Source organism: Myxine glutinosa, chromosome 2, assembly GCF_964187855.1.
Source record: "Myxine glutinosa chromosome 2, kmMyxGlut1.1, whole genome shotgun sequence".
In the NCBI taxonomy this organism is placed as follows: Eukaryota; Metazoa; Chordata; class Myxini; order Myxiniformes; family Myxinidae; genus Myxine; species Myxine glutinosa.
Window position 1 is genome coordinate 234664362 of NC_136262.1, and position 8902 is coordinate 234673263.

The 8902-nt window shown below is 45.6% G+C and overlaps 1 protein-coding gene across 1 annotated transcript in view; it reads right to left on the reverse strand.

Moving 5' to 3' along the window:
* LOC144890724 (uncharacterized) overlaps positions 1–2132 on the reverse strand; it is a 90230-nt gene extending 88098 nt beyond the window's left edge. Inside the window, exon 1 of the mRNA XM_078772368.1 lies at positions 2017–2132. The gene's annotated coding sequence lies outside the window, so the exon portion shown is untranslated. The remainder of the gene's footprint in view (positions 1–2016) is intronic.
* Between the last annotated feature and the right edge of the window lie 6770 nt (positions 2133–8902).

The window sequence follows — 8902 nt, forward strand, 5'->3', positions numbered from 1 at the left end:
AACACACACATAAACACACATATACACACACATGCATGCACACACACACACACATAAACACACACATGAACACACACATACACACACATGAACACACATGAACACACACAGACACACACATAAACACACACATGAACACACACACACACACACATACACACACATACATACACACACACAAACACAGGCATACATACACTGTCTCTGCCGTGCCTGTGGGTGTCTGTCTGCCAAGCCGGTCTGTCTGTGTCTTCTGTCTCTGTTGCGCCGGTCCGTGTCTGTGTCTGCCGTGCGAGTCTGTGTATGTGTCTGTCGATCCGTGCCAGTCTGTGTCTGTCTCTTGACACAGGTGTGTGTCTGTCTCTGCCGTGCCAAGCGAACAACACTCAGCCTTCCATGCACACATCTCCCATCCAAGCACAAGCCGAGTTTCTTAGATGACAGGATTATGTGTGTTATACATGTACATGCATTTAAACACAACAATTGTTTGAGGTAGGGATTAATTATAAAAACCACCTTTAGAGGCCATTTTTCCCCGCAAAGCGGGGGTTGGCCTTTTTCGGGAACCGTGGTTGTTGTTGTTTTTCGGTCCCCTTTTTGAAGCAATGTTTTACGGCCATATGCCCTTCCTGACGCCAACCCTTTTTGCCGCCTTTAACGACAAACAGGAAATTACCAGTGAACTGGTACTCAATTAGCCGACCTCCGACCTCGGAAGGATGACAGGCTGAGTCAACCCCCCTGGCGTTGATAAGCCTGAGTTAAGTTGGCCTGAGGTAGGGATTAATTGATTGAGCTTAATTGATAGCCTTTTTAAAAAGTATTATTTGGTTAGTCCATATTTAACATCATGTTATATGTACATCTAATCTTAATTAATTTCCTGTGAGTCACAGAGAATGTTTATTCAGTGTATGGTCTGCTCCTGCTGTGTGGGTGGTCTGCGATTCTGGATGGTCCGCTTAATATTCTGGCCGGTCTGCTTTTTACAGTATCCCCAACTTTACTCCGATGAAAAACTTTGCTCTTATTAAATAGAAATTTTCCTCAGCATTAAAATGAGGTATTAATTGTACAGATCCGTTCATTATTAACCGAGCTACGGTCTAGGAGTCCATTTTTTTGCCTTGGATCCAATGATCACACATGCTGGTTGTACCTCCGCAAGATGGCGGCGCTTCCGACGTATCGCGACAACAAGCGCTGATAGGCCATGCGGCATCTCGTAATATATCTATGGTCACGAGTACAGACCCGTTACCTCACCTCCTGATGAAATTTGAGAAATCTGCAAGATACATTCGAGCTGAAAGGGAGGAGTCATGAAACGTGTGACGTCATGAAAAAAACGCGATGACGCAGCCTCGCAGAACGAGAGTGTAATCTCCATCCATGCAGTCCAGTATGTGCATACAGTCCATACAGTCCTGGGCCGGTATTCATATCACTTCTTAATTTAAGACTACTTAACTGCTAAGTACCCCACTTTGCTGAGTGGAGTTGTTATCTTGAAATTCATAAACACTCTTAAGTACCCTGCTGTGCTGAGCTGAGTGCCCCACATAAAGTTATGAAGATTGTCTCAAGTGGTTTCCAAGGCTCGATGTCACATTTCATTGCCGTTTATGTTCATTTTCTGTGGTTTGGCGACAGAAAAACGACAGAGTTCCAAGGCCAAGTCTGGGAAATTAGCAATATCGTAAAAATCTGCAACTACATCCTGTATATTTGCCGGGGATGGAAATTTCACAGCTCTCCCCATCAATGGAAGCGGTGCATTGTTTACCTGCGAAATGATACGGCAGAAGCTTGGTTGAGATATAATATGATTATGAATACGCATTGCGTGGAGTGAGAGCTTCGTCGACAATAGTCAGTCGATCGAGTACGCAGCCCTCGCAAACATCTGTAGGCCGAGGCCTAGCTAGGCTAGGTTGTTTGATCTTGGGCTTAGAATTAAAATTAAAATTAATTTTATTGAATGGATAGATTGGGATAGAATGCAGGACTTACCTGCTGTAGGCTATATAGTATGGACTTCTCGTCGACTGGACCAGGTACGTAGGTCCGACTGGCAGGGACGTCCTGAAATCGGTGTACCTGGCTTAAATGAAGTCGGTGTAGCTGGCGGAAAACTGTAGACGGTGTAGCTGGTGTAAAAAAGCGGTCGGTGTAGCTGGCATAAATGATGAGCGGGTTCGAATTCAAAATCCGTTCTGTACAGTACTGTATTGTATTGTAATTTATTGATTTTAATCACCAGGTGAAAATAATTTATCGGTCGCGCCAGACCAAAGCAAGATCACGTGAGCAAGATGCTTTTTTGAAATAGAACGCCACTCAGTAGGGCGCATAGTCCCGCCGTGGGTCAAGTTGGAATAGTACGATTTCACAAAAGTTTGAGGGAGTAGTTCAGTGACAAGACAAGACAAGACAACACAAGACAGACACTGCACAAATATATATTTGGAATATATAGAAGATAATGTTAAAAAAAAATCAAGGCAATTTCACTTACATTTTCGGATTCAGCGTTCAATTCAATGTAAGTGAGTGTATTTTGAGGCATGTGTGACTTCAAATAAAATTGTAAGCCAGGAAAACGTGCGTTTCATTCCTTCGGGATACAACATGTAAAACTGGCCCAAACGTGAAAACAAAACTCGCTCATTTTAAGTCGTCCAAGCTAATGCGACCACTCATTCTTCTGGGAAGATTCCGTGCGCATGCTTGTCCCACTTATAACTCACCTAAGTCTTTATAAGTTCATCAAATTCAACAAAATACCAGACTGGTCAAACAAATGGAACATGTCTTTCAATCCTGACAAATCTCACACTCTTACGATGTCTCTCCGGACAACCCTCCCATCTACTTTCTCAACAATCCTCTCCAAGAAGTTCTGTCGCTCAAGCTTTTGGGTCTCACTGTCTGCCATGATCTTTCCTGGGAAAACCACATTTCCAAGCTGGCCTGCAAAGCCAGTCACCGACTGGGCATCCTCCGTCGTGCGAAGTCCTTCCTTGGCACACCTGAGCTCCTCACCACATACAAGGCTTTCATCCGCAGCTCAATGGAATACTATGGGCTCCAAAATGGGCCGCTCCACTATGGGCCGGTGCTCCTGCCTCACACCGAGCTCGGCTTCACGCTGTTGAAACCAAAGCTTTCAGAATCATTGGAATCTCCCGCGATGAAGCTAACTCTGAGGGCCTTTCACTCACTCACCGCAGGCAGGTAGGTGGTCTTTCTGTCTTCTACCGACTCCTCTCCGGCCTTGCTCCCCCAGCTCTCTCTGTGCTTTGTCCCCCAAATATTCCTACAGGTCGCACAAGATCTGCCAGCAACCTTCTGATGGTTAAACTGCCGAAATCTCGGCTCTCTGCTCACCTTCACTCTTTCATTCCACTTTTCTCCCACCTCTGGAACAAACTCCCTCACTCCCTTCAATCCCACTCCTCCCTCCAGGTCTTTAAAACAGCTGTTCACCACCATTTCTTATCTTCCCCCATCCTAAACCTTGATCTTTTCTACCCCCACTAATTCACCCCAGATCCACCTTGTTTGAAATTCCAACTTCTTTCCTGAAAGTCCTGGCAGTGTCCATATGTTTTATACCACTCCCACCCCCCCTTCCCATGCCTCCCCCCCAAAGCCCTCTCCCTCCCACAGATCTCTCAATGTCTCCATGTCTCTCGGTCCCTGCTCTGAAATGTTGTGTTTGTGTCCATCCCCCTCTCTCCCCATCTTGTCTACCGCTCCCGATGTTATATGTTTTATGTGTCGGTTTGTCTTTCTGTGTGATTAATGTTCGCTCTTTCACGAGCCTCGATCTTGTATACAAAAAAAATAAAAATAATAAATACTGACACCGCGATTGACATTCGCTGAGGTAATGTTGATATCTCTTCTGAGGTAAAAAAACAAAAAAAAAATTTTACTCCCGCGCGAACGATGAATAATAAATGAATAAATGAATTCATTTATATGTATATTTTTTTATTTTAATCACCAGGTGAAAATAATTTATCGGTCGCGCCAGACCAAAGCAAGATCACGTGAGCAAGATGGCGGATCATGGAAGGGCCAAGATGGCGGATCATGGAAGGGACATTTCAAATGACAACATGAAATTTTGTTCCCAAGGGAATGGGGAAAAATTTGAATTTTTTTTTTGGGGAAATTTGAAAAATAAATTGGTGAAATTTGAAATGAAAATTTGAATGGATTTACATATACATGCAATTGGCATAGAGGTTCGCTTACGAAGCTCTCGAATATGAATACGCATTGCGTAGACTGAGAGCTTCGATGACAATAGTCAGTCGATCGAGTACGCAGCCCTCACAAACATCTGTAGGCCGAGGCCTAGCTCGGCTAGGTTGTTTGATCTTGGGCTTAGAATTAAAATTCAAATTAATTTTATTGAATGGATAAATTGGGATAGAATGCAGGACTTACCTACTGTAGGCTATATCGTCTTGACTTCCAGTCGACTGGACCAGGTACGTAGGTCCGACTGGCAGGTATGTACTGAAATGGGTGTACCTGGCTTAAATGAAGTCGGTGTAGCTGGCGGAAAAACTGAAGCCAGTGTAGCTGGTGGAAAAAAGAAGTCGGTGTAGCTGGCATAAATGATGAGCGGTTTCAAATTCAAAATCCGCTCTGTACAGTAGTGTATTGTAATTTATTGATTTTAATCACCAGGTGAAAATAATTTTAATCAACAGGTGAAAATAATTTATCGGTTGCGCCAGACCAAAGCAAGATCACGTGAGCAAGATGCTTTTATGAAAAAGTGAACAATGAACAATAAATGAATAAATGAATTCATTTATATATTGTTATGTCTGGTGGGGTAGTTATATGTAGAGCAGATAGATCTGAATAGGTAACGTGCTTCGTCTGTTGCGGTAAGGAATCTGACCTTGTAATAAGTTCATGTGTAGGCATTTTGTCAGGTAAGGAGTATACTTGTGAACATACCAGGAGGTTCGTGTGTTAAGTAGAGTAAGGGATTAACGAGTAGCGCCCCTGTGTGTCTCACCTGGTTAGCCAAACCTTGTCCCTGTTGGCACTGCAGACCAACATAGACATTCCGACAGATCCTTAGCGCAACACTAAATAAGTAATTCCCTTCCCTGACGAGACTCTGGAAAAGAACCGGCAAAAGCAAACCAGGACGGGACACCGCCGATAATGGCCGCCACCACCTCCACCTCCGGCGGGCCTATCCACCTCGAACAGGACGCGCTATGACCACAGAGTAGGGAGCGAGGTTGGGCGGCGCGGTGGGTGTGGGCCTGAGCGAAGCTGGGAGGTTCGGTGGAAGGGACTGATTGGTTGCCAGTGCGCCAAGGCTGACGTCACCGGCCAGGAGATATTAGCGAGCGCCGAACGCCATTGTGAGTGCTGGGGAGAGTTGGTTCGAGGAGTTGGTTCGAGAGAGTTGAGTTGGTTCGAGAGGGAGAGCACGAGAGTTGGTCGAGTTGGTCTGGAAAAATAAGCGAGTTGGAAGGACGGAGAGAGACTTGGCAGTGAGTGAGAGAGTTGCCCGAGTTGAGGAGCGCGGAGGTTTTCCCAGCCAGAGCAGTTCGCAAGCGGTTCGGACAGAGATCCCGGCCCTGGCAGTTGCGAGCAGTTGACCAGCTCGGCTCACAGTTCACGGTTTGAGTTAGCTTGTCGACCGTGTGCGAGGGTCGGCCTTGTGGTGCTCGGTGCTTGGTGCTCGGTGCTTTGGAGCTTGGAGCGAGGCGTGCCACTTGACGAAAGGAGCCACGTGTGGGCAACGGAGATTGAAGACGACGGACAGATAAGACCGAGTTGCGCGTTCACAATTGCATGACGAGACATTTCTTTTGGTATTCCTTTCCCTCGTCTGTGTTTGAGATCTGTCGTGTGGAGACGTCCCGATTAGGATATTCATTACCGGCGCATGCTTTTCCTGTCCTTGCCTTTTTCTTTAATAAACCCTTGTATTATTTTACATCCCCTGTTAAACCTGTGCCCGCTTGAATTAATTTCCTTGCAGGACCGGAGCTACGTCGGTGCGCTGAAGGTAAACTTTTGCCCCAGTCTCCATTTTCCTTCTTCCTCCCGCACTTATTATAGCACAATCCATGTTTGGTTATCGCCTCAATTAAAGCCGTTCCGGTCCTCCGCGGCTTCTGGTGTTAACCGGGAGTCGCGCGACAATATATATATATTGATTTTAATCACCAGGTGAAAATAATTTATCGGTCGCGCCAGACCAAAGCAAGATCACGTGAGCAAGATGGCGGATCATGGAAGGGACAAGATGTTCTGTCCGCTTAAGTTAAGATGGTGCTTAGTGGACCTACTTTGACTTAAGTAGCTTTATGAATACCGGCCCAGGACTCTTCCTAGAGCTGGCCGCCCGGCCAAACTGAGCAATCGGGGGAGAAGTGCCTTGGTAATAGAGGTGACCAAGAACCCGATGGTCGCTCTGGCTGAGCGCCAGATATCCTGTGTGGAGATGGGAGAAACTTCCAGAAGGACAACCATCACTGCAACACTCCACCGATCTGGGATTTATGGCAGAGTGGCCAGACAGAAGCCTCTCCTCAGTGAAAGACACATGAAAGCCCGATTGGAGTTTGCAAAAAAGCACCTAAAGGACTCTCAGACTGTGAGAAACAAGATTCTGTGGTCTGATGAAACCAAGATTTAACTGTTTGGCCTCAATTCTAAGCGTCATGTCTGGAGGAAACCAGGCACCGCTCATCACCTGCCCAATGCCATCCCAACGGTGAAGCATGGTGGTGGCAGCATCATGCCGTGGGGGTGATTTTCAGCAGCAGGTACTGGGGGACTGGTCAGGGTTGAGGGAGCAATGAACGAAGCAAAGTACAGAGATCTACTCAATGAAAATCTGAAACAGAGCGCTCAGGACCTCAGACTGGGCCAAAGGTTCACCTTCCAACAGGACAATGACCATAAGCACACAGCCAAGACAACGCAGGAGAGGCTTAGTGACAACTCTGTGAAGGTCCTTGAGTGGCCCAGCCAGAGCCCTGACTTGAACCCAATCGAACATCTCTGGAGAGACCTGAAAATGGCTGTCCACCAACGGTCCCCATCCAACCTGACAGAGCTTGAGAGGATCTGCAGAGAAGAATGGCAGAAAATCCCCAAATCCAGGTGTGCAAAGCTTGTCACGTCATACCCAAGAAGACTCGAGGATGTAATCGCTGCCAAAGGTGCTTCAACTAAGTACTGAGTTGACAGTCTGAATACTTATGTCAATGTTTATGTCAAAAAAAAAAAAAAAAAAAAAAATTTTGAGATTTCAGTTTTTTCTTATTAGTGAATTTGCAAAACTTTCTAAAATCCTGTTTTCTCTTTGTCATTATGGGGTATTGAGTGTAGATTGATGAGGGAAAAAATGAATTTAAACGATTTCAGCATAAGGCTGCAACATAAGAAAATGTGAAAAAAGTGAATGGGTCTGAATACTTTCTGAATGCACTGTATCTATTAATACATATACCAACCCATATCGAATATCACAACTACATCTCCTCACGCTTACTCTAATACATTTATTGAGGGGCTAACCCTAACTTTACCAAGCAATGTTAACCCCGAGATGTCTCATCTTCAAAAATATTAGTAAAATGATAATCCCTGCGCTAATCCATCATCAAATTGAGTCCTTATATAAACATAAACAAGTCTTGTGAACTGAATAATTTACCCTCTGTGGACATCTGTGAAAGCTCCACAAATTACCACAACAGTAATTTACTCCTTCAGTTTTTACAGTGTTGGAGGATCTAAAAACAGAATCTTTTCGTGGGAAGAAGACAACCGCTCACACACCCCATCCTCTCTCCGCTGTTCATCCTTCCTCCTTCCCCCACCAATCCTTCCTTGGCCCTCCCCCACATTCAGCAACTCAGCACGTTTCACTAATACCACTCTCACCCACTGTTTCCTCATCAAACGAAATATAATGCCCAGGTGTAAGGTAGTCGGGAAGCGGAGGAATGGGACGAGGAAAGAGTAGCTGGCTAGGAGAGAGACGAAGAATCCACAGTGCATGATTCTACTGTGTCTGAAGTGTCTTGTGTTCCTCCCAGATTCGAGGGAGCATTGCTTGGCGCCCACATCGTTTGTGTGGATCATTTTCCGGCCTTAACCTTTGCGAGTGCAGAGGTGCTGCCATCTTGCGATTTTCTCGGACAATCCTGCATCTCATGGCTGGTGCGTCTTCCGCGATGTGGCGCTACGTACCTCCCTAATGCAATTAAATAAATTATTATACCTTAGAGTGCAATCGACGGCGAGATATTTGAAAATGAAAAAATGCCACATGGGGTGAAGACAGACCACATGAGGGCGTTTGATGAACTTTTTTGATACAAAAAAATAATTCCCAGACACCTTGATCTTGAAATTGGAGGATCAATGTTTTTCTGTAGCTTACGGGAAATAATCTTATACACACAGACACACACACACACATACATACATATACGCACACACACAAACATACACACACACACACACACACCTGTAGTGTCCATGTTGTTTATGCTGTGTATCCCTCCCCAGCCCTCTCCCTTCCACAGATCTCCTGATTTACCTGTTCTCTGCTGTTGTTGTGCTTTTCTCTGTCACCCCCGCTTGTCTCCCGCACCCTTTATTATATGTTCTATGTGTTAGCTCTTATTCAAACCTCGACTAAGGATACAAAAAGGAGGGAATGGGCCGGCCCATGGGCCCTCTGACCCCCATTATACTCCGGGATCGGCACTCTAACCTGACAAATCCGGGCAGCAGGGAAGAATGGGGAAGATTCCTCTCTTCTTCCCTGTCTTGCGTTGGAGGGTAAAACCACCGCGAAGAAGCATCACGAATAGTTGTCCCCTTGGTA